At 40.3% G+C, this 27,500-nt stretch overlaps 1 protein-coding gene across 1 annotated transcript in view; it reads left to right on the forward strand.

The window, feature by feature from the left end:
* The window catches only part of ARHGEF17 (Rho guanine nucleotide exchange factor 17), a 591,511-nt gene that overhangs the window by 246,839 nt on the left and 317,172 nt on the right, over positions 1 to 27,500 (forward strand). The gene's annotated exons all lie outside the window — the stretch shown is intronic.

Consider the following 27,500-nt stretch of genomic DNA (forward strand, 5'->3'; position numbering starts at 1 on the left):
AATGGTTTCTAACTGAAGACATGGGTGAGACAATCACAATCAATATATATATATATATATATATATATATGCAGCCACCAATCAACAGCTAGAACCTAGGTTCTCTGCTGCCCCTGAGCTTGCCTAGATAAACCTTTCAGCAAAGGATAACAAGAGAAGGAAGCAAATTAAATAATAGAAGTAAATTGGAAAGATGTTTAAAATTGTATTCTCTATCTGAATCATGAAATTATTTTTTTGGGTTTCATTGCTCCCTTATTGTCCACAGCAAAAAAAGGAAGATCAACTAAATTCAACTGGCTTTTCAACGGGGGTTTCCCAGGGCTACAAAACTAGCTAATTGATAATGACTTTGATGTCCCTTTAAATAAAACATAGTGCACAGTTTAAAAAATAATCTCTCACTTCTTTCATCTCCCTCTCTCCTCTAATTTTTTTCTCCCTTTCATATCTGTCCTTTCTCTCTCTCCTCTTTCCCTTCTCTCTCTCTCATCACACTTTCTCCTTTCACGTGTCTTCTCTATCTCTTTTATCTGTTCGTTCTCTCTCTGTTCTCTCATTTCTCTCTCTTCGATCTCTTTCACATCTCACCCCTCTCCCTTCTCTCACATTTCTTCTCTATCTCTCTTATCTGTTCTTTTTCTCATTTCTCTCTCCTCTTTTCCATCTCTTTCCGGTCTCTCTCATCCCCTCTCTCTATCCCTCGCTCTCTTTATATGTCTGTCAGTCTCTTTCTCTCTCCCTCGCGCTCTATCTCTGTCTCACTCTCTCTCTCTCTGTCTCTCTCTCTCTCTCTCCTAGAAGAAGCATTAGTGTTAGCTGAGTTTTTCTATAGCTCCTTTCCCCACCATCCCCAGTCCTTTGGGGTATACATGATATCACACTGGGGCTGTACCTGGCTCTGATTACAGACATTAGTGAACCCTTACAAAACCCACAGTACAGCTGTGCTCACTAGCATTTGAATAAAGGTTTTAAAACACACAAACAATTAAACATAATGAGCTAATTCTTGCAACTCCCTGCAGTAAAGCTGTGCGCTCACCAGGGGCGAAACTACCATTGGTGCAGTAGCACCGGTGCCCAAGAGCTGGAGCCCATAACATCCAACCTATACATAGGCGTATGCAGAATGTATAATCCTAATGCAGGGAAGCCTTTTATTAGTGCAAGTAGCAGGTCCATCTATCTTCAAAATCATTATACAGAATAGAATGTATTTTATTACTTTTGCTTTTTACTAAGTTACCTTGGGGGGGGGGGGGCGGCAAAATAATCTTGCACTAGGGCCCTCTGTTGAGTAGGTCCGCTACTGGCTCTCACATAGGGAGTAGGATACATAGAGCCCCTCCTGGTGCAACTCCCTACAGTAAAGCTGTGCGCTCACATACGGAGTAGGATATATAGAGCCCCTCCTGGTGCAACTCCCTGTAGTAAAGCTGTGCGCTCACATAGGGAGTAGGATACATAGAGCCCTCCTGGTGCAACTCCCTGCAGTAAAGCTGTGCTCACATAGGGAGTAGGATACATAGAGCCCCTCCTGGTGCAACTCCCTGCAGTAAAGCTGTGCGCTCACATAGGGAGTAGGATACATAGAGCCCCTCCTGGTGCAACTCCCTGCAGTAAAGCTGTGCGCTCACATAGGGAGTAGGATACATAGAGCCCCTCCTGGTACAACTCTCTGCAGTAAAGCTGTGCGCTCACATAGGGAGTAGGATACATAGAGCCCCTCCTGGTGCAACTCCCTGCAGTAAAGCTGTGCGCTCACATAGGGAGTAGGATACATAGAGCCCCTCCTGGTGCAACTCCCTACAGTAAAGCTGTGCGCTCACATACGGAGTATGATATATAGAGCCCCTCCTGGTGCAACTCCCTGTAGTAAAGCTGTGCGCTCACATAGGGAGTAGGATACATAGAGCCCCTCCTGGTGCAACTCCCTGTAGTAAAGCTGTGCGCTCACATAGGGAGTAGGATACATAGAGCCCTCCTGGTGCAACTCCCTGCAGTAAAGCTGTGCGCTCACATAGGGAATAGGATACATAGAGCCCCTCCGGGTGCAACTCCCTGCAGTAAAGCTGTGCGCTCACATAGGGAGTAGGATACATAGAGCCCCTCCTGGTGCAACTCCCTGCAGTAAAGCTGTGCGCTCACATAGGGAGTAGGATACATAGAGCCCCTCCTGGTGCAACTCCCTGCAGTAAAGCTGTGCGCTCCCATAGGGAGTAGGATACATAGAGCCCCCCCTCCTGGTGCAACTCCCTGTAGTAAAGCTGTGCGCTCACATAGGGAGTAGGATACATAGAGCCCCTCCTGGTGCAACTCCCTGCAGTAAAGCTGTACGCTCACATAGGGAGTAGGATACATAGAGCCCTCCTGGTGCAACTCCCTGTAGTAAAGCTGTGCGCTCACATAGGGAGTAGGATACATAGAGCCCCTCCTGGTGCAACTCCCTGTAGTAAAGCTGTGCGCTCACATAGGGAGTAGGATACATAGAGCCCCTCCTGGTGCAACTCTCTGCAGTAAAGCTGTGCGCTCACATAGGGAGTAGGATACATAGAGCCCCTCCTGGTGCAACTCCCTACAGTAAAGCTGTGCGCTCACATAGGGAGTAGGATACATAGAGCCCCCCCTTCCTGGTGCAACTCCCTGTAGTAAAGCTGTGCGCTCACATAGGGAGTAGGATACATAGAGCCCCTCCTGGTGCAACTCCCTGTAGTAAAGCTGTGCGCTCACATAGGGAGTAGGATACATAGAGCCCCTCCTGGTGCAACTCCCTGCAGTAAAGCTGTACGCTCACATAGGGAGTAGGATACATAGAGCCCTCCTGGTGCAACTCCCTGTAGTAAAGCTGTGCGCTCACATAGGGAGTAGGATACATAGAGCCCCTCCTGGTGCAACTCCCTGTAGTAAAGCTGTGCGCTCACATAGGGAGAAGGATACATAGAGCCCCTCCTGGTGCAACTCTCTGCAGTAAAGCTGTGCGCTCACATAGGGAGTAGGATACATAGAGCCCCTCCTGGTGCAACTCCCTGCAGTAAAGCTGTGCGCTCACATATGGAGAAGGATACATAGAGCCCCTCCTGGTGCAACTCTCTGCAGTAAAGCTGTGCGCTCACATAGGGAGTAGGATACATAGAGCCCCTCCTGGTGCAACTCCCTGCAGTAAAGCTGTGCGCTCACATATGGAGTAGGATACATAGAGCCCCCCCTCCTGGTGCAACTCCCTGTAGTAAAGCTGTGCGCTCACATAGGGAGTAGGATACATAGAGCCCCTCCTGGTGCAACTCCTTGTAGTAAAGCTGTGCGCTCACATAGGGAGTAGGATACATAGAGCCCCTCCTGGTGCAACTCTCTGCAGTAAAGCTGTGCGCTCACATAGGGAGTAGGATACATAGAGCCCCTCCTGGTGCAACTCCCTGTAGTAAAGCTGTGCGCTCACATAGGGAGTAGCATACATAGAGCCCCTCTTGGTGCAACTCCCTGCAGTAAAGCTGTGCGCTCACATAGGGAGTAGGATACATAGAGCCCCTCCTGGTGCAACTCCCTGTAGTAAAGCTGTGCGCTCACATAGGGAGTAGCATACATAGAGCCCCTCTTGGTGCAACTCCCTGCAGTAAAGCTGTGCGCTCACATAGGGAGTAGGATACATAGAGCCCCTCCTGGTGCAACTCCCTGCAGTAAAGCTGTGCTCTCTCATAGGGAGTAGGATACATAAAGCCCCCCTCCTGGTGCAACTCCCTGCAGTAAAGCTGTGCACTCACATAGGGAGTAGGATACATAAAGCCCCCCTCCTGGTGCAACTCCCTGCAGTAAAGCTGAGCGCTCATATAGGGAGTAGGATACATAGAGCCCCTCCTGGTACAACTCCCTGCAGTAAAGCTGTGCGCTCATATAGGGAGTAGGATACAAACATAGAGCCCCTCCTGGTGCAACTCCCTGCAGTAAAGCTGTGCGCTCACATAGGGAGTAGGATACAGTGAGCCCCTCCTGGTGCAACTCCCTGCAGTAAAGCTGTGCGCTCACATAGGGAGTAGGTTACATAGAGCCCCTCCTGGTGCAACTCCCTGCAGTAAAGCTGTGCGCTCACATAGGGAGTAGGTTACATAGAGCCCCTCCTGGTGCAACTCCCTGCAGTAAAGCTGTGCGCTCACATAGGGAGTAGGATACATAGAGCCCCTCCTGGTGCAACTCCCTGTAGTAAAGCTGTGCGCTCACATAACGAGTAGGATACATAGAGCCCCTCCTGGCACTATTCCCTACAGTAAAGCTGAGCGCTCACATAGGGAGTAGGATACATAGAGCCCCTCCTGGTGCAACTCCCTGCAGTAAAGCTGTGCGCTCACATAGGGAGTAGGATACATAGAGCCCCTCCTGGTGCAACTCCCTGTAGTAAAGCTGTGCGCTCACATAACGAGTAGGATACATAGAGCCCCTCCTGGTGCAACTCCCTATAGTAAAGCTGTGCGCTCACATAGGGAGTAGGATACATAGAGCCCCTCCTGGTGCAACTCCCTGCAGTAAAGCTGTGCGCACACATAGGGAGTAGGATACATAGAGCCCCTCCTGGTGCAACTCCCTGCAGTAAAGCTGTGCGCTCACATAGGGAGTAGGATACATAGAGCCCCTCCTGGTGCAACTCCCTGCAGTAAAGCTGTGCGCTCACATAGGGAGTAGGATACATAGAGCCCCTCCTGGTGCAACTCCCTGCAGTAAAGCTGTGCGCTCACATAGGGAGTAGGATACATAGAGCCCCTCCTGGTACAACTCTCTGCAGTAAAGCTGTGCGCTCACATAGGGAGTAGGATACATAGAGCCCCTCCTGGTGCAACTCCCTGCAGTAAAGCTGCGCTCACATAGGGAGTAGGATACATAGAGCCCCTCCTGGTGCAACTCCCTGCAGTAAAGCTGTGCGCTCACATAGGGAGTAGGATACATAGAGCCCCTCCTGGTGCAACTCCCTGCAGTAAAGCTGTGCGCTCACATAGGGAGTAGGATACATAGAGCCCCTCCTGGTGCAACTCCCTGCAGTAAAGCTGTGCGCTCACATAGGGAGTAGGATACATAGAGCCCCTCCTGGTGGAACTCCCTGCAGTAAAGCTGTGCGCTCACATAGGGAGTAGGAAACATAGAGCCCCTCCTGGTGCAACTCCCTGCAGTAAAGCTGTGCGCTCACATAGGGAGTAGGATACATAGAGCCCCTCCTGGTATAACTCTCTGTAGTAAAGCTGTGCGCTCACATAGGGAGTAGGATACATAGAGCCCCTCCTGGTGCAACTCCCTACAGTAAAGCTGTGCGCTCACATAGGGAGTAGGATACATAGAGCCCCTCCTGGTGCAACTCCCTGCAGTAAAGCTGTGCGCTTACATAGGTAGTAGGATACATAGAGCCCCTCCTGGTGCAACTCCCTGCAGTAAAGCTGTGCGCTCACATAGGGAGTAGGATACATAGAGCCCCTCCTGGTGCAACTCTCTGCAGTAAAGCTGTGCGCTCACATAGGGAGTAGGATACATAGAGCCCCCTCCTGGTGCAACTCTCTGCAGTAAAGCTGTGCGCTCACATAGGGAGTAGGATACATAGAGCCCCTCCTGGTACAACTCCCTGCAGTAAAGCTGTGCGCTTACATAGGTAGTAGGATACATAGAGCCCCTCCTGGTGCAACTCCCTGCAGTAAAGCTGTGCGCTCACATAGGGAGTAGGATACATAGAGCCCCTCCTGGTACAACTCTCTGCAGTAAAGCTGTGCGCTCACATAGGGAGTAGGATACATAGAGCCCCTCCTGGTGCAACTCCCTGCAGTAAAGCTGCGCTCACATAGGGAGTAGGATACATAGAGCCCCTCCTGGTGCAACTCCCTGCAGTAAAGCTGTGCGCTCACATAGGGAGTAGGATACATAGAGCCCCTCCTGGTGCAACTCCCTGCAGTAAAGCTGTGCGCTCACATAGGGAGTAGGATACATAGAGCCCCTCCTGGTGCAACTCTCTGCAGTAAAGCTGTGCGCTCACATAGGGAGTAGGATACATAGAGCCCCTCCTGGTGCAACTCTCTGCAGTAAAGCTGTGCGCTCACATAGGGAGTAGGATACATAGAGCCCCTCCTGGTACAACTCCCTGCAGTAAAGCTGTGCGCTTACATAGGTAGTAGGATACATAGAGCCCCTCCTGGTGCAACTCCCTGCAGTAAAGCTGTGCGCTCACATAGGGAGTAGGATACATAGAGCCCCTCCTGGTACAACTCTCTGCAGTAAAGCTGTGCGCTCACATAGGGAGTAGGATACATAGAGCCCCTCCTGGTGCAACTCCCTGCAGTAAAGCTGCGCTCACATAGGGAGTAGGATACATAGAGCCCCTCCTGGTGCAACTCCCTGCAGTAAAGCTGTGCGCTCACATAGGGAGTAGGATACATAGAGCCCCTCCTGGTGCAACTCCCTGCAGTAAAGCTGTGCGCTCACATAGGGAGTAGGATACATAGAGCCCCTCCTGGTGCAACTCCCTGCAGTAAAGCTGTGCGCTCACATAGGGAGTAGGATACATAGAGCCCCTCCTGGTTCAACTCTCTGCAGTAAAGCTGTGCGCTCACATAGGGAGTAGGATACATAGAGCCCCTCCTGGTGCAACTCCCTGCAGTAAAGCTGTGCGCTCACATAGGGAGTAGGATACATAGAGCCCCTCCTGGTGCAACTCCCTGCAGTAAAGCTGTGCGCTCACATAGGGAGTAGGATACATAGAGCCCCTCCTGGTGCAACTCCCTGCAGTAAAGCTGTGCGCTCACATAGGGAGTAGGAAACATAGAGCCCCTCCTGGTGCAACTCCCTGCAGTAAAGCTGTGCGCTCACATAGGGAGTAGGATACATAGAGCCCCTCCTGGTATAACTCTCTGTAGTAAAGCTGTGCGCTCACATAGGGAGTAGGATACATAGAGCCCCTCCTGGTGCAACTCCCTACAGTAAAGCTGTGCGCTCACATAGGGAGTAGGATACATAGAGCCCCTCCTGGTGCAACTCCCTGCAGTAAAGCTGTGCGCTTGCATAGGTAGTAGGATACATAGAGCCCCTCCTGGTGCAACTCCCTGCAGTAAAGCTGTGCGCTCACATAGGGAGTAGGATACATAGAGCCCCTCCTGGTGCAACTCTCTGCAGTAAAGCTGTGCGCTCACATAGGGAGTAGGATACATAGAGCCCCTCCTGGTGCAACTCTCTGCAGTAAAGCTGTGCGCTCACATAGGGAGTAGGATACATAGAGCCCCTCCTGGTACAACTCCCTGCAGTAAAGCTATGCGCTTACATAGGTAGTAGGATACATAGAGCCCCTCCTGGTGCAACTCCCTGCAGTAAAGCTGTGCGCTCACATAGGGAGTAGGATACATAGAGCCCCTCCTGGTGCAACTCCCTGTAGTAAAGCTGTGCGCACACATAGGGAGTAGGATACATAAAGCCCCCCTCCTGGTGCAACTCCCTGCAGTAAAGCTGTGCACTCACATAGGGAGTAGGATACATAGAGCCCCTCCTGGTGCAACTCCTCTTATGGTTTAGTTAACTCTGAATCTTCTGCATTAACAAACAATTAAGATACCAAGAGAACGAATAAAACTTGATAATAGGAGTAAATTATAAAGCTGCTTAAAATTGTTTGCTCTATCTGAATCGTGAAAGAAAACATTTGGGTTCAGTGTCCCTTTAATATTGTATTCTTGCACTCTTATTTAGTTTATAAGTTTGATGAATCTGGCAGTTTAATGTATTTACTCCCCCTTATAGGGACAATAAGCTCTTAATAAATTTCAAGCACCTCCCTCTAATCATGGGTGCCGCCATTTTGGAACCTAGGTTACACTGCAGTTATCTGATGGAGTTACTGCACATGTGCGCAAACACCACCGGAATGTAGTGAGATAAAGATTTAAACATAGCTGCCCCCATGAGAGGGAGCTGGAAATACCCTCAATACTATAGTTATACAATTTATTTAGTCCCTTTATATGAGAAATAGAATTCATGGATTTGCAGAAAGTTGTTGAATGTATTAATCTAGACTGTGTGAATGAAGATGATTTGTATGAAGAATTTTATTGTACCAAACTATTAAATTGAAAAACAAAATTTGACAATTCATTAGTCTACCTTATTTTATTAATAAAGTTTTCAACCCTATGTTACGTGTATAGAATATATGTGAATATGTGAGCTGTTCTTCCCTAACATCAATTCATTGAAGTAGATTCACTATAAACCCTTTTTCAAACTAAAAACATTGCCACAACACTGTAACTCAAATGTTTTATGCCATAGGAAAACCGGGTGTTGCCTCTCAAGCAATATAATACCTAATTTTTATGTTTTGTTTGATTGTATTATATGTTGTTTTAGTTTAGTTTTTAGGTTGGTTAGTGGAGAAATGTTCCCTCTAATAGCAAGAAATAAAGCTCAACTGCATCACATGACCAATATACCTATGGACACACAAACTCAATCTTACTTATCATAATATGATTGAATTACCACATCTGTAATATGTGTAACAATGATACTAATACCTTGTATTATTTGTGATGATATTTGAGCATTTCTCAAAAATAAAGTAATAAAAAGAAAAGAAATGTAACTCAAAAATTGTGTAATTCAAAAAGATTTGTACACGCCCATTAATGCAGCACTCTTTGTTAAAATTAAACTTTTATGATTCAGATAGGCCGTGTAATTTTTAACAACTTTTGAATGTACTTTTATCATTAAATTTGCTTTGTTCTCTTGGTATTCTCTGTTGAAAGCTCACCTAGGTAGTCTCATATGCTAATTTCTAAGCGCTTGAATGCTGCCTCTTATCTGAATGCATTTGACAGTTTTTCACAGCTAGAGGGCATTAGTTCACGTGTTTCATATAAATAACATTGTGCTAATGCACGTGGAGTTATTTAAGAGTCAGTACTAATTGCCTGAAATGCAAGTCTGACAAAAGATCTGAGATAAGGAGGCAGTCAGCAGAAGCTTAGATACAAGGTAATTACAGAGGTAAAAAGTATATTTCTATAATAGTGTTAGTTATGCAAAACTGGGGATTGGTAAATAAAGGGATTATTTATCTTTTTAAACAATAACATTTTTGGTGTTTACTATCCCTTTAAAGAACAAACCAATTAAAACCAAACATAAGCTCCCTTTATAAAACAATCCGTACTAACATATGCAAAAAAAATTAAATTTGTAATAGACTAAAGGAGTTTAAAAAGAAGTCAAACGCGCATTGGTTTTGAAAGTAACAATAGCAAAACTTGATTGCAAGACAAGATACTATACAAAGACAATCACATCTTTATAGTGTAGGTCAGTGATTTGCAACCTTTTTTTTGCTGTGGCACACTTTTTTACATTAAAAAATCCTGTGGCACACCACCATCCCAAAATTTTACAAAATCACACATTGTAGCCTAATACAGGATATATATATATATATATATATATATATATACACACACACATACACTGTACTGTGCTGTCATGATGCCATGCCTCCTACAAACTATACATGACATATTGACAATCATTCACAAACAATCATAATGATTGTCTGTGAATGAATGTCAATGTCATGGTTGTAAATGATGCCTGATGAGCCTGTCACATACCTCCCAATATTTCAAAATTTGAAAGAGGGACACCCCCGCACTGCCGTGGCACACCTGAGGATCTCTCATGGCTCACTGGTTGAAAAACATTGCTGTAGGTAATCGCCCTGTAACGCGTACGGCCAGCCCCCTGAACATACCTTTCAGTCTATACAGCTAGAAGACTTTTACCATAACTAAAGAGAAGTAGAAATTTATTACAACTTGTTTTCCCATGTTGCTAGAAGTTCATGTGCGAGATAGCAAGTATTGAACACCTCTTGCAGCTATAGATGTTAATGCCCTATAATGAAACTGTGTTAATGAATGGTGAAGCAATGAACAAGTCATTTCCAACACGATCTTGCATTTATAACAAGACACCTCTGCCACCTCATAAGTGTTGATGACTCTAGCCCAGGGCTCAGCAGTTTTGTTCACTATCGAGGAGCCAACCCGAAACTCTTCATTTCTAGACACCTGTAATCTCAGTGTAATCTCAGATTTTATTCATCGTTTATGGGTCTTAGCTTGTATGTATTGAAAAGAACTTGGCACAGATATTGCATAAGATTGTGAAGGTTTCAGTACTTACATGTTATACTTATCACACCACTACTAGTAATAGACAAAATACAGGCTCTCATTATCTGAACAAATTGACTTTTGGATTGTGCAGTGGAATAAATCTTTGTTTCTTTCATGTAAGTGGCAAGAGTCCATGAGCTAGTGACGAATGGGATATACATTCCTACCAGGAGGGGGCAAAGTTTCCCAAACCTCAAAATGCCTATAAATACACCTCCCGCCACACACATACTTCAGTTTTACAAACTTTGCCTCCTTTGGAGGTGGTGAACTAAGATGTGCTTAATTTTTTTCTGTGAAAGGCGCGTCTAAGCATTTTGAAGCTCAATTCCTCTCAGAGTACAGTGTTTGTCAGAGGGATGTGAAGGGAGTATTGCCTGTTGATTAAGTGGTTTCACCCATGGGAAATCCTTTCAAAGGCTCTCTGTAATCAGTCGTAAGGATTCATTCCTTGCCTCCCTTTTCAGATCGACGTTATACTCCTATACCATTACCTTTGCTGATATTTTTCAGTACTGGTTTGGCTGTCTGCTATATGTGGATGGGTGTCTTCCGGTAAATATGTATCAGTATTTTAAGATACTCCTTAGCTATGTTTGGCGCTTTATGTGATAAAGTTTTAAATATATGTATTTGCTTATATTTGCCAAGAGTCAGGTCACTGTATATTTCCCTTTCCTGCAGACTATCAGTTTCAGTAGGGAATTTTTATTTGGGAAGATTATTTTTTTATACTTTTCTTACCTGTGGTTTCAGATTTTTTCAATTTGACTTTGTTTTCCAAATTTTCGCAGGCAAACTAGGCTCGCGGGGACACAAAATGGTGCTTTTATGGCGTCATTTTTGGCGCAGATTTTATTTGGCGCGAAGGTGCGTCTAAGGTGACACAAGTTTTGTCATCTCCTGCGTCTTTGTTGACGTGTGTTCTTTAGGCACGGAGTCGCGCTTGTTATGACACAAGTACCATCATTTCCTGATAACTTTGGCGCCAAAATATTTTTTCCTTTTTGCGTCTTGCGTCATACTTTGGCGCCAGAAATCTTTTTTTGTATATAACCCCTCTTCCATTTTGCTTCTGGTTCTCTCCATGTTAAGAATTATGATGCTTATTTTTTTTGTATTCTACTTTTGCAAAAGCATTTTTTTCCCATTCCTAAAACTACTATAAGAGGAAATTGGATATTTTGTTTAAATGTTATTTTTTTCTTTTTATATTTTGCAAGATGTCTCAATCTGATCCTGCCTCTGATGTTGCTGTAGAAACCATGCTGCCTGAACACAGTTCTACCAAAGCTAAGTGTGTCTGTTGTAAATTAACTGATGTTATTTCTTCAGCCCAATTATGTGGCATTTGTCATGATAAGCTTTTGCATGCCAATAATGTTTCTATTAGTACTAATACACAATCTGTTGTTCCTTCAACGTCTAAAGTACTGATATTCCTGCAGATGTTAAGAATTATATTGCTGCAGCTATAGATAAGGCTATGTCTGCTATTCCACCTTCAAATAAACGTAAAAGGTCTTTTAAAACTTCTCATAAATCTGATTAAATTTGTATTGACCGAAAGTAAACTGAAATATCCTCTGCTGATGAGGATTCTTCTGGTTCAGAAGATCCTGATTCAGATTCTGAATTTGATAAATCTTCCTATCTAATTAAGATCGATACATTCGTCCTTTATTGAAGGAAGTTCTGGTTACATTGGGTATTGTAGAGTCTAGTACTCTTGATAATAAAGCCAGTAAAAGTTTGAATACGGTTTTTAAACCTCCTAAGGTTGCTCCTGAGGTTTTTCCTGTTCCAGATACTGTTTCCGATATGATTACTGTACTAAGGAATGGTTTATATGATTACTAAGGAATGGTCTAAGCCTGGTTATTCTTTCAATCCTTCTTCTAGGTTTAAGAATTCGTATGCTTTACCTGTGGCTAGTTTAGCGTTTTGGTAAAAAGTTCCTAAGGTTAATGGGGCTACCATACTACTACTCCTATGGAAGATAGTACTTCTTTTAAGGATCCGTTGGATAGGAAAATTGAATCTTATCTTAGAAGAGCATATTTACATTCTGGCTATATTCTTAGAACAGCTATTTCAATGGCTGATGTGGCTGCTGCTTCAACTTTTTGGTTGGATAGCTTAGCACAGCAGGTAGAAGATCATGATTTGTCCAGCATTATTCTTTTGCTTCAACATGCTAATCATTTCATTTGTGATGCAATATTTGACATTATTAAGATTGATGTTAAATCTATGTCTTTAGCAATTTTAGCCAGAAGGGATTTATGGCTTAAATCTTGGAATGCTGACATGGTGTCTAAATCTAGATAACTATCTCTATCTTTCCAGGGTAAGAATTTATTTGGTTCTCAATTAGATTCTATTATTTCCACTATTACTGGTGGGAAGGGAGTTTCTTACCTCAAGATAAAAAAATTTAAGGGTAAATTTAAGGCTCCTAATCATTTTCGTTCCTTTCGTCAGAATACTCCTTCCTCTAAGGCCCCCGATTCCAACTGGAAACCATCCTCAAATTGGAATAAAACCAAGCCTTATAAAAAAAACAAATCCAGCCCCCAAGACTACATGAAGGTGCGACCCTCAATCCAGTTCAGCTGGTGGGGGGCAGATTGAAATTGTTTCAGGAGATTTGATCAAGTTCTGTTCAGAATCAGTGGATTCAGAATATTGTGTCTCAAGGGTATCGAATAGGATTCAGAATAAGGCCTCCTGTGAGAAGATTCTTTCTTTCTTATATTCCAACAAATCCTGTTAAAGCTCAGGCTTTTCTGAAATGTGTTTCAGATCTAGAGCTTTCAGCGGCTATTGTTCCGGTTCCTCTACAGGAACAGGGTTTGAGGTTTTATTCAAATTTATTCATTGTCCCAAAGAAAAATAATTCTTTCAGACCATTTTTGGATCTGAAACTTTTAAATCGTTTTGTTTAAGAGTCCCAACTTTCAAGATGGTGACTATAAGGACTACTCTGCCTTTTGTTCAGCAAGGTCATTTTATGTCCACAATAGACTTACAGGATGCTTATCTTCATGTTCCAATTCATCCAGACCACTATCGGTTTCTGAGATTCTCTTTTCTAGACAAGCATTACCAGTTTGTCGCTCTTCCTTTTGGCCTAGTGACAGCTCTAAGAATCTTTTCAAAGGTTCTCGGTGCCCTTCTTTCTGTAATCAGAGAGCAGGGTATTGCGGTGTTTCCTTATTTGGACGATATCTTGGTACTAGCTCAGTCTCTTTTCATTTAGCAGAAACTCACACAAAACAACTAGTGTTGTTTATTCAAAGGCATGGTTGGAGGATCAATTTACAAAAGAGTGTCTTGATTCGTCAGACAAAGGTCACCTTTTTAGGTTTCCAGATAGATTCAGTGTCCATGACTCTGTCTTTAACAGACAAGAGGAAAATTAAATTGGTTTTAGCTTGTCTAAATCTTCAGTCTCGATCATTCCCTTCAGTGGCTATTTGCATGGAAGTTTTAGGTCTTATGACTGCAGCATCGGATGCGATCCCCTTTGCTCATTTTCATACGAGACCTCTGCAGCTTTGCATGCTGAATCAATGGTGCAGGGATTATATTCAGATATCACAGTTGATATACTTAAATCCCAGCATTCAACTCTCCCTGTCTTGGTGGTTAGACCATCATCGGATTATTCAAGGGGTCTCTTTTGTTCACCCTTCCTGGACTGTGATTTCAACAGGTGCAAGTCTCTCAGGTTGGGGAGCTGTCTGGGGGTCTCTGACCGCTCAGGGGGTTTGGAAACCTCAAGAGGCGAGGTTACCAATCAACATTTTAGAACTCTGTGCTATCTTCAGGCTTGGCCTCTATTGAAGAGAGAACTTTTCATTTGTTTCCAGACAGACCATGTCACAATAGTGGCATATGTCTATCATCAGGGAGGGACTCGATGAAGGAAGTATCTCAAATACTTTCTTGAGCAGAATCCAACTCTTGTCTAATTTCTGTGATTGATATTCCAGGTGTAGACAATTGGGAAGTGGATTTTCTACGTCGTCAGACTTTGCATCCAGGTGAATGGTCTCTCCATCTAGATGTGTTTCGTCAGATTGTTCAGATGTAGGGTCTTCCAGAAATAGATCTGATGGCCTCTCGTTTGAACAAGAAACTTCCCAGATATCTTTCCAGGTCCAAGGATCCTCAGGCAGAGATGGTGGATGCTTTGGCAGTTCTTTGGTTTTACCAACCTGCTTACATTTTCCACCTCTAGTTCTGCTCCCAAGAGCACCTGCATGGCCTCACAGGTTTTGGTATGCGGATCTTGTCCGGATGTCCAGTTGTCTGGCCTTGAACTGCCAAGGCTGGCCTTCTGTCTCAAGGGCCATTTTTCCATCAGGATCTCAAAGGCTTCTCTGACTCAATTAGTAATTAACACTATGTTACAGGTTCGTAAGTCTGTTTTGAGGAAGAATTATTATCGGGTTTGGAAAAACCTATATTTCATGGTGCTCTTCTAGAATTCCTCGGATTTTAGAGTTTCTTCAGGATGGTTTGGATAAGGGTTTGTCTGCAAATACTTTGAAGGGACAAATCTCTGCACTTTCTGTCTTATTTCATAGAAAGATTGCTAAGCTTCCTGATATTCACTGTTTTGTTCAGGCTTTGGTTCGTATCAAACCTGTTACTAAGTCTATTTCTTCTCCTTGGAGTCTTAATTTGGTTTTAAGGATTTTGCAGGCTCATCCTTTTGAACCTATGCATTCTATGGATATTAAACTACTTTCTTGGAAAGTGTTATTTCTTTTGGCTATCTCTTCTGCTAGAAGAGTTTCTGAGTTCTCAGCTCTCTCTTGTGATTCTCCTTATCTGATATTTCATCAAGATAATGCATTTTTACGGACTTCGTTTTAATTTTTGCCTAAAGTTGTGAACTCTAACAACATTAGTAGAGAAATTGTTCCTTCTTTGTGTCCTAATCCTAAGAATTTTCTTGAGAGATCTCTTCATTCTTTGGATGTGGTGAGCTTTGAAATACTATGTTGAAGCTACTAAGGATTTCAGAAAGACTTCTAGTCTATTTGTTATTTTCTCTGGTTCCAGGAAAGGTCAGAAAGCCTCTGCAGTTTCTTTGGCATCTTGGTTGAAACTTTTGATTCGCAAGGCTTATTTGGAGGCGGGGCAGTCTCCGTCTCAGAGAATTACAGCTCATTCTACCAGATCAGTTGCCACTTCTTGGGCTTTTAAGAATGTAGCTTCAGTTAATCAGATTTGCAAAGCAGCAACTTGGTCTTCTTTGCATACATTTACTAAATTTTACCATTTCTATGTATTTGCTTCTTCAGAAGCAGTCTTTGGTAGAAAAGTTCCTATGTTTTGAGTTTTTTTAAATTTAAGAAACCTTATTTATTATTTGGATTACATTTTTCATTGGAAGTAGCTGTTGTTATTTTATCCCTCCCTCTCGAGTCTCTTCTGTGTTCTTCCACATCTTGGGTATTTTTATCCCATACGTCACTAGCTCATGGACTCTTGCCACTTACATGAAAGAAAACATAATTTATGTAAGAACTTACCTGATAAATTAATTTCTTTCATAGTGGCAAGAGTCTATGAGACCCACCCTATTTTTTAGTGCTTATGATTTTTTTTTTGTATAAAATCACAATATTTTTTTCCAGTTTCTCTTGTTTGTATGCTTTTTTTTACTCCTTTTTACACCTCACTACTTAGCTATACGTTAAAACTGAAGTATGTGTGTGGTAGGAGGTGCATTTATAGGCATTTTGAGGTTTGGGAAACTTTGCCCCCTCCTGGTAGGAGTGTATATCCCATACATCACTAGCTCATGGAAAGAAATTAAGTTATCAGGTAAGTTCTTACATAAATTATGTTTTTCTAAATTGTGTATCTGTTCTCAAGCAGAATATTGTTCTGTTTATTAAAGGGATATTCTGGTCAAAATTTAAATTCACATTTCATCTTTGAATATATTTGCCATATAAATGTATTGGCAAAAATGCTTCTAGTAAAGTTATCTCTGTATTAGTGTTAACATTTTTCTCTGCATGTGAAGCATAGCTAGATATTCTCGGTGCACCAGCAATTTAAATACTGCAGCTGCTCAGAGCATCAGTGGGGTTTGTATCATGTCAACAATTGGCAAATTGAGTCATTACCAGATGGTACAAGCATCTTATGCTCACTAAACAAGTGATGTGTTTAAAATGCTGGTGCACGGTGCATACTTAAATACACTTTTGAAACAGCTATAGCATTTAGTGAATATTTTTGTGAATACATGTACAGTATCCCACAAAAGTACAACCCTCACATTTTTGTAAATATTTTATTATATCTTTTCATGTGACAACACTGAAGAAATTACACTTTGCTACAATGTAAAGTAAAGTGTACAGCCTGAATAACAGTGTAAATTTGCTGTCCCCTCAAAATAACTCAACACACAGCCATTAATGTCTAAACCGTTGGCAACAAAAGTGAGTACACCCCTAAGTGGAAATGTCCAAATTGGGCCCAAAGTGTCAATATTTTGTGTGGCCACCATTATTTTTCAGCACTGCCTTAACCCTGTTGGGCATGGAGTTTACCAGTGTTTCACAGGTTGCCACTGGAGTCCTCTTCCACTTCTCCATGATGACATCACGGAGCTTGTGAAGGTTAGAGACTGTGCGCTTCCCCACCTTCCGTTTGAGGATGCCCCACAGATGCTCAATAGGGTTTAGGTCTAGAGACTTGCTTGGCCAGTCCATCACCTTTACCCTCAGCTTCTTTAGCAAGGCAGTGGTCGTCTTGGAGGTGTGTTTGGGGTCGTTATTTTGGAATACAGCCCTTCAGCCCAGTCTCCGAAAGGAGGGGATCATGCTCTGCTTCAGTATGTTACAGTACATGTTGGCATTCATGGTTCCCTCAATGAACTGTAGCTCCCCAGTGCCGGCAGCACTCATGCAGGCCCAGACCATGACACTCCCACCACCATGCTTGACTGTAGGCAAGACACACTTGTCTTTGTACTCCTTACCTGGTTGCCACCACACACGCTTGACACCATCTGAACCAAATAAGTTTATCTTGGTCTCATCGGACCAAAGGACATGGTTCCAGTAATCCATGTCCTTAGTGTGCTTGTCTTCAGCAAATTGTTCGCAGGCTTTTTTGTGCATCATCTTTAGAAGAGGCTTCCTTCTGGGATGACAGCCATGCAGACCAATTTGAAGCAATGTGTGGCGTATGGTCTTAGCACTGACAGGCTGACCCCACCACCCCTTCAACCTCTGCAACAATGCTGGCAGCACTCATACGTCTATTTCCCAAAGACAACCTCTGGATATGACGCTGAGCACGTGCACTCAACTTCTTTGGTCAACCATGGCGAGGCCTGTTCTGAGTGGAACCTGTCCTGTGAATAGGGTTCCCACCCATCCCTTAATATACAGGACACTTATAAGTTACACATGCTGCAGGGAGGAATATCAATAGTGCTGTCCAGAAACACAATACATGTTCCTCCCTGCACACCCTGCAGCATGTGTAACTCATAAGTGTCCAGGAAAACATGGCTGAGGTGGCAACCCTACCTGTGAAACCACTGTATGGTCTTACCCACCGTGCTGCAGCTCAGTTTCAGGCAATCTTCTTATAGCCTAGGCCATCTTTATGTAGAGCAACAATTCTTTTTTTCAGATGATCAGAGAGTTCTTTGCCATGAGGTGCCGTGTTGAACTTAGTGACCAGTATGAGAGAGTGTGAGAGCGATAACACCAAATGTAACACACCTGCTCCCCATTCATACCTGAGACCTTTTAACACTAATGAGTCACATGACACCGGGGAGGGAAAATGGCTAATTGGGCCCAATTTGGACATTTCCACTTAGGGGTGTGTACTCACTTTTGTTGCCAACGGTTTAGACATTAATGGCTGTGTGTTGCGTTATTTTGAGGGGACAACAAATTTACACTGTTATACAGGCTGTACACTCACTACTTTACATTGTAGCAAAGTGTAATTTCTTCAGTGTTGTCACATGAAAAGCTATAATAAAATAACATTTACAAAAATGTGAGGGGTGTACTCACTTTTGTGGGATACTGTGTATTACAAAAATGCTTCTATTTAAAACTGAAATGCATCCATGGGGATTCTGATATTTGGCTGGAATGCCCCTTTAATAACTGGTCATTTTAAATATGCGATAAAACATTCAGGATCATTCGTGTTCCACATTTTATGCAAAGTGCTGGTTTAAGTTACATTTATTATTTCAGAATGTATTTATCTTTTTGTGAATTAAATTTTTATTAAAGGGACTGTAAACACCTTGTGTTGTTTTTTATATGTAATAAAGCGACTGTGAAATATACTTTCATTATTGATTGTGCTCCCTTCTCATGTAATTTAAATATGAAAATTGTTACTTTTCCAATTCTCAGCTGGAAATGCTCCTTACTGACTTCTCGAGAGAACCTTGCTACATATCTGTTTTATTTGACTTTGTTGTTTTCTGAGTCAAGCATGGATCGCCTTCTACATTATAAAACAGATAGTGGGTGGAATTTGGCTATTAAAAATAGCAGCAAACAACATCTTAATTTGTTTTAAAAACTTTTAAGACTTCATATATAATTTAATACCATTTTACGTGTTACTATAAATGCAAAATTAATAAAAATATTTAAAAAAAAAAACTTTAAGACTTGGCTTTGTTATTCTATTGCAACACTAACAAATGTCTTGTGTTAATTGTACCTTTAAATGCATATTAAACAGTATGTTTTATTGTTCTTATGATAAAAAAAAGCACTAAACACTGGTATATACTTAATATAAATCATTGCAATATTTATAATTCATCTATTTAAATGGAATTTACTTTTTATTTTTTAAAATACATTTTTGCATGCAATACATGCAATACATGTCCATTACTACTTGTCAAAGCCCTACAAGGAGGCTGCGGTCTCTACAGGAACCTTATCTAGCCTGATGTCATAAAACTTCCAGAGTTGGTTTAGTATTAAGTAAAAAATTGTTATAAAATAGCTGGCAAGTATTTTAAAATAATTTTCAAAAATAAGCAAAATGAATTACATAGCTAAGCTGCCTGGAGAAGCCAACTCCACCCCCTTTATCAGTGTTTAGACACAGGCATTGTATTTCAACTGAGTTCACAGCTTCTATGCATGCTCCAGCAGATAATCCCTATGCACTTTTGTATTCTACCAAAGCAACAATAGATATAGATACAGCCATAGAAGGAAATGTGTGTGGGGAAGTTAGAGCTTTACAATTTAGAAACTTAAAAGAAAGGGTTAATGGTGCAGCACTGCGGTATAAATTTGCAGGTAAAGTAATTAAATTACATATTATTATATTTTGTCTTTATCCCAACTTGTTTTATGTCCCTTTAACATATTTGTTTTTTTTCTAAAGGAGCACTAGTTAATATCCCTTTAATAAATGCTGCAAGTTATTCTATTTGTCTTTCACTTCTACTCTGTACGACTTTGGTCTCTTGCTTTAGTAATTATTTTTATTTTGTATTTATTTATACTTAGAAAAAATATTTTTGTGTTCCTGTGAAGATAAGGAAAATGAGGTCTCCTTGGATAATTTATATAAGCAGAGAGTTGTTTTTGTTTTTTTCCCTCGTGGCTTAGCTTTATTGATTAACTCAAGTCCAAGATGCTGCCTTGTTATGTAATAGTGTTTACACTACTTCCAGCTAAGGCTGAAACAAACATACACGTATCTTTAACATCTGAAAATATGAGAACGTATATATAATATATATTTGTATGTGTGTATATATATATATATATATATATATATATATATATATAGTAAATAGAAAATGTATGTAGACGTTTAAATATGCTCAAAACACTGTTATACTCAACAAGTATGTATATCAGTGGCAAGCAAGAGTGGAGTAATACTGAACAGCTACAGTCTTAGAATATTGTTGGAACTTTCAACATATAGCTGCCTAGGATGTACTGTATTGTATCACATGAAGACTGCCTTATTCAGGGCTCCTACCCTCCAGCTACGGGGTGTAGCATACACTTGCCTCGATCAGTATACGGAACACACTATGCTCCCCAGAGTCCAGATAACCACCGGTCCCTCTGGAACTATGCAGGTCCGCCTCGAGGTTGTCCCCCTGTTTGCCAGTGCTGTAGTTCTCCAGGCTACAGTTCTTCCTCTTTTCAGCAGCAATGATGATCCATATCCGCTGTAATGCTCTATGTATTCAGACCAGTAACGGCTCTCTCAAAAACAGCCTGCTCACATGACCGCTAAGCACCTGCATCAAAAAGACTCCAGCCCAATTCAGCAGTAAAGGAAAATGCCAGGTGTATAAGGATAAGTTGCAAACATAATCAAAGAACAAACCGGCAAGAATCCTTGGTGCTGTTTAAAACTAAGCTTTTATTTTACCAATTTAAAAGTTGAGCCAGAAATGTCTAAACAGCACCAAGGATTCTTGCCGGTTTGTTCTTTGATTTTTATATATATATATATATATATATATATATATATATATATATACACACACAGGTATATGTATATATGTATTTATATATATATATATATATATATATACATACATATACATACAGTGGATATAAAAAGTCTACACACCCCAGTTAAAATATCAGGTTTCTGTGACGTAAAAAAATGAGAGAAAGATAAATCATTTCAGAACTTTTTCCACCTTTAATGCGAACTGTACAACTCAATTGAAAAACAAACTGAAATCTTTTAGGTAAAGGAAAATAAAAATAAAAAACTAAAATAATATAGTTGCATAAGTGTGAACACCCTTAAACTAATACTTTATTGAAGCACCTTTTGATTTTATTACAGCACTCAGTCTTTTTTGGGTATGAGTCTATCAGCATGGCACATTTTGACTTCGCAAGATTTGACAACTCTTCTTTGCAAAAACACTCTAAATCTGTCAGAATGCGAGGGCATCTCCTGTGCACAGCCGTCTCCAGATCACCCCACAGATTTTGAATTGGATTCAGGTCTGGGCTCTGGCTGGGCCATCCCAAAACTTCTTCTTCTTCTGGTGAAGCCATTCCTTTGTTGATTTGGATGTATGCTTTGGGTCGTTGTCATGCTGAAAGATGAAGTTCCTCTTCATGTTCAGCTTTCTAGCAGAAGCCTGAAGGTTTTGTGCCAATAATGTCTGGTATTTGGAACTGTTCATTATTCCCTCTACCTTGACTAAGGCCCCAGTTCCAGCTGAAGAAAAACAGCCCCAAAGCATGATGCTTCACTGTGGATATGGTCTTTTTTTGGTGATATGCAGTGTTGTTTTTGTGCCAAACATATCTTTTGGAATTATGGCCAAAAAGTTCAACTTTGGTTTCATCAGACCAGAACACCTTTTGCAACAGGCTTTTGGGAAACTTCAGATGTGTTTTTGTAAAATTTAGCCGGGCTTCAATGTTTTTTTTTTTGTAAGAAAAGGCTTCCGTCTTGCCACTCTACCCCATAGCTCAGACATATGAAGAATACGGGCGATTGTTGTCACATGTAGCACACAGCCAGTACTTGCCAGATATTCCTGCAGCTCCTTTAATGTTGCTGTAGGCCTCTTGGCAGCCTCCCAGACCAGTTTTCTTCTCGTCTTTTCATCAATTTTGGAGGGACATCCAGTTCTTGGTAATGTCACTGTTGCACCATATTTTCTTCACTTGATGATGACTGTCTTCACTGTGTTCCATGGTATATCTAATGCCTCGGAAATTCTTTTGTACCCTTCTCCTGACTGATACCTTTTAACAATGAGATCCCTCTGATGCTTTTATTTCCCTTTACCTAAAATATTTCAGTTTGTTTTTCAATTGAGTTGTACAGTTTATAGGTCACATTAAAGGTGGAAAAAGTTCTGAAATGATTTATCTTGTTCTCATGTTTTTACATCACAGAAACCTGATATTTTAACAGGGGTGTGTAGACTTTTTATATCCACTGTATATATATATGATGGATATAAAAAGTCTACACATCCTTGTTAGAATGATCACATGATTTTTAATTGCTGCAATTTCAAATCGCTGGAGTATGTAATTTTTAACCCTGCCCACTATGATGTCACCCATGACGTATAGGAGGGCTCCGCTGCGGCCACATGTGGGTAAGGGGTGTGGCAGTGACTTCAATTGCCGTAACACCATGGTCGAGGTTTTATCTGCGGGACCCCAGTCACGTGGCTCGCTTCCAGCGGCTATGTGGGTGCAGAGCTGCGCGGGTCACCAGGCTAACGGGGCATGCAGGGACACTAACTGTACCGATGGGAACTGCAGAAATAAGTTGCAGCGCCGGAAGTCTTTAACGGGCAAGAAGGGTCAAGACTTCACCCTCTGCTCACAACATATGCTTTTATTGTGCCTAATGATTCTACTAAGCGGCAGCACTGGAAGAGGGAAAGAAGGTGGACATCAGATTGTAGTATACGATTTATATTCTCACTATATATAAATCATAAAGCGCTATTGTAGCATCAGATTTACATTCTCACTATAAATAAATCATATAGAGCTATTGTAGCATCAGATTTACATTCTCACTTTATATAAATCATAAAGCGCTATTGTAGCATCAGATTTACATTCTCACTTTATATAAATCATATAGTGCTATTGTAGCATCAGATTTACAGTCTCACTTTATATAAATCATATAGTGCTATTGTAGCATCAGATTTATAGTCTCACTATATATAAATCATATAGCGCTATTGTAGCATCAGATTTACATTCTCACTTTATATAAATCATAAAGCGCTATTGTAGCATCAGATTTACATTCTCACTATTTATATAAATCATATAGAGCTATTGTAGCATCAGATTTACATTCTCACTTTATATAAATCATAAAGCGCTATTGTAGCATCAGATTTACAGTCTCACTTTATATAAATCATATAGTGCTATTGTAGCATCAGATTTATAGTCTCACTATATATAAATCATATAGCGCTATTGTAGCATCAGATTTACATTCTCACTTTATATAAATCATAAAGCGCTATTGTAGCATCAGATTTATATTCTCACTATATATATAAATCATATAGCGCTATTGTAGCATCAGATTTATATTCTCACTATATATATAAATCATATAGCGCTATTGTAGCATCAGATTTATAGTCTCACTATAAATAAATCATAAAGCGCTATTGTAGCATCAGATTTACATTCTCACTTTATATAAATCATAAAGCGCTATTGTAGCATCAGATTTATATTCTCACTTTATATAAATCATAAAGCGCTATTGTAGCATCAGATTTATATTCTCACTATATATATAAATCATATAGCGCTATTGTAGCATCAGATTTATAGTCTCACTATAAATAAATCATAAAGCGCTATTGTAGCATCAGATTTACATTCTCACTATTTATATAAATCATATAGCGCTATTGTAGCATCAGATTTATAGTCTCACTATTTATATAAATCATATAGAGCTATTGTAGCATCAGATTTACATTCTCACTTTATATAAATCATAAAGCGCTATTGTAGCATCAGATTTATATTCTCACTATATATATAAATCATATAGCGCTATTGTAGCATCAGATTTATAGTCTCACTATAAATAAATCATAAAGCGCTATTGTAGCATCAGATTTACATTCTCACTTTATATAAATCATAAAGCGCTATTGTAGCATCAGATTTACATTCTCACTTTATATAAATCATAAAGCGCTATTGTAGCATCAGATTTATATTCTCACTATATATATAAATCATATAGCGCTATTGTAGCATCAGATTTATATTCTCACTATATATATAAATCATATAGCGCTATTGTAGCATCAGATTTATAGTCTCACTATAAATAAATCATAAAGCGCTATTGTAGCATCAGATTTACATTCTCACTTTATATAAATCATAAAGCGCTATTGTAGCATCAGATTTATATTCTCACTTTATATAAATCATAAAGCGCTATTGTAGCATCAGATTTATATTCTCACTATATATATAAATCATATAGCGCTATTGTAGCATCAGATTTATAGTCTCACTATAAATAAATCATAAAGCGCTATTGTAGCATCAGATTTACATTCTCACTATTTATATAAATCATATAGCGCTATTGTAGCATCAGATTTATAGTCTCACTATTTATATAAATCATATAGAGCTATTGTAGCATCAGATTTACATTCTCACTTTATATAAATCATAAAGCGCTATTGTAGCATCAGATTTATATTCTCACTATATATATAAATCATATAGCGCTATTGTAGCATCAGATTTATAGTCTCACTATAAATAAATCATAAAGCGCTATTGTAGCATCAGATTTACATTCTCACTATTTATATAAATCATATAGCGCTATTGTAGCATCAGATTTATAGTCTCACTATTTATATAAATCATATAGAGCTATTGTAGCATCAGATTTACATTCTCACTTTATATAAATCATATAGCGCTATTGTAGCATCAGATTTACATTCTCACTATATATATAAATCATATAGCGCTATTGTAGCATCAGATTTACATTCTCACTATATATAAATCATATAGCGCTATTGTAGCATCAGATTTATATTCTCACTATTTATATAAATCATATAGCGCTATTGTAGCATCAGATTTACATTCTCACTTTATATAAATCATATAGCTCTATTGTAGCATCAGATTTACAGTCTCACTATATATAAATCATATAGCTCTATTGTAGCATCAGATTTACAGTCTCACTATATATAAATCATATAGCGCTATTGTAGCATCAGATTTACATTCTCACTATATATATAAATCATATAGCGCTATTGTAGCATCAGATTTACATTCTCACTATATATAAATCATATAGCGCTATTGTAGCATCAGATTTACATTCTCACTATTTATATAAATCATATAGCGCTATTGTAGCATCAGATTTACATTCTCACTATATATAAATCATATAGCGCTATTGTAGCATCAGATTTACATTCTCACTATATATAAATCATATAGCGCTATTGTAGCATCAGATTTACATTCTCACTATATATAAATCATATAGCGCTATTGTAGCATCAGATTTACATTCTCACTATATATAAATCATATAGCGCTATTGTAGCATCAGATTTACATTCTCACTATATATAAATCATATAGCGCTATTGTAGCATCAGATTTACATTCTCACTATTTATATAAATCATATAGCGCTATTGTAGCATCAGATTTATAGTCTCACTATATATAAATCATATAGCGCTATTGTAGCATCAGATTTACATTCTCACTATATATAAATCATATAGCGCTATTGTAGCATCAGATTTACAGTCTCACTTTATATAAATCATATAGCGCTATTGTAGCATCAGATTTACATTCTCACTATATATATAAATCATATAGCGCTATTGTAGCATCAGATTTACATTCTCACTATATATAAATCATATAGCGCTATTGTAGCATCAGATTTACAGTCTCACTTTATATAAATCATATAGTGCTATTGTAGCATCAGATTTATAGTCTCACTATATATAAATCATATAGCGCTATTGTAGCATCAGATTTACATTCTCACTATATATAAATCATATAGCGCTATTGTAGCATCAGATTTACATTCTCACTTGATATAAATCATATAGCGCTATTGTAGCATCAGATTTATAGTCTCACTATATATAAATCATATAGCGCTATTGTAGCATCAGATTTATAGTCTCACTATAAATAAATCATATAGCGCTATTGTAGCATCTGATTTACATTCTCACTATAGATAAATTATGTAGCGCTATTGTAGCATCAGATTTACATTCTCACTATATATAAATTATATAGCGCTATTGTAGCATCTGATTTACATTCTCACTTGATATAAATCATATAGTGCTATTGTAGCATCAGATTTACATTCTCACTATATATAAATTATATAGCGCTATTGCTATATGCTATGTGGATAATGATTTCACTAATACCTTTAACTCATTCTGAACCTGTTTTCATACACTATAAGTTTATTCTTCGTTTATACACTTCTGCCCTTCACTTAGCCAAGCAAACCTACTTCTCTTCTCTCATATATACTCTTTCCTCAAACCCTAAACGACTCTTCTCCACCTTTAATTCTCTCCTCGACCCACCTGCTCCACCCCCCCATCTGTCTTTAGTGCTCAAGACCTGGCAGTCTACTTTTTAAACAAAATACGTACTATCTGAAGCAACATCTCAACACCAACCTGCAATCTTCCATCAACAGGCCCAGTTACTCCCTCTGCCACCCTCTGCATCTTCCTTTCAACCACTGAGAATGAAGTTTCTTCCTTACTATCTTCCTCACGCCTCACTACCTGCCCGCTCGACCCTATCCCTTCCCATCTAATACCCTCCCTGTCTTTCACTCTTGCTCTTACTCACATCTTCAACCTATCTCTCTCTACCAGCTCATTCCCATCTTCTTTCAAACACGCAAAAGTAACTCCCATACTCAAAAAAACCCTCAACCCTAATTCTCCTGAAAGCTACCGTCCCATATCACTGCTTCCACTAACATCAAAACTCCTTGAAAAACTAGTTTACAATCGCCTAACCCACTTCCTGTCCACCAACTCTTTGCTTGTCCCCCTGCAATCTGGATTCCACCCCAAACACTCAACTGAGACTGGCCTTACCAAGGTTACTAACGATCTTCTCTCTGCTAAAAATATTGGCCACTACTCTATACTCATCTTACTTGACCTCTCAGCTGCCTTTGACACAGTTGACCACTCCCTCCTCCTACAGACCCTTAGCTCTTTTGGCCTCTGTGACACTGCTCTTTCCTGGATTCACTCCTATCTTTCTCACAGGTCTTTTTCTGTCATTTGCCGGTGACTCCTCTCCAATGCCTATGTCTGTTGGAGTACCTCAAGGATCTGTTCTGGGTCCTCTACTCTTCTCCATCTATACTTCTTTGCTGGGTAAACTTATCAACAGTTATGGCTTCAAATATCACCTCTATGCTGATGACACCAAGATCTATGTCTCCACCCCTGCTCTCTCTCCCTCTGTCCTTTCTCATGTTAGCGACTGCATATCTGGTATTTCTTCCTGGATGGCCTCTCACCACCTAAAGATTAACATGTCCAAGACTGAGCTCCTTCTAATCCCCCCCCCCCAAGCTCTACGTCGACTTCTGACTTTTCTATCTCTGTTGACGGCATCACCATCACTCCAAGTCCGCTGCCTTGCAGTTACACTCAAATCTATCCTTTGTCCCCCACATCCAATCGCTTTC

This window comes from Bombina bombina, chromosome 3, assembly GCF_027579735.1.
Source record: "Bombina bombina isolate aBomBom1 chromosome 3, aBomBom1.pri, whole genome shotgun sequence".
Classification (NCBI taxonomy): Eukaryota; Metazoa; Chordata; class Amphibia; order Anura; family Bombinatoridae; genus Bombina; species Bombina bombina.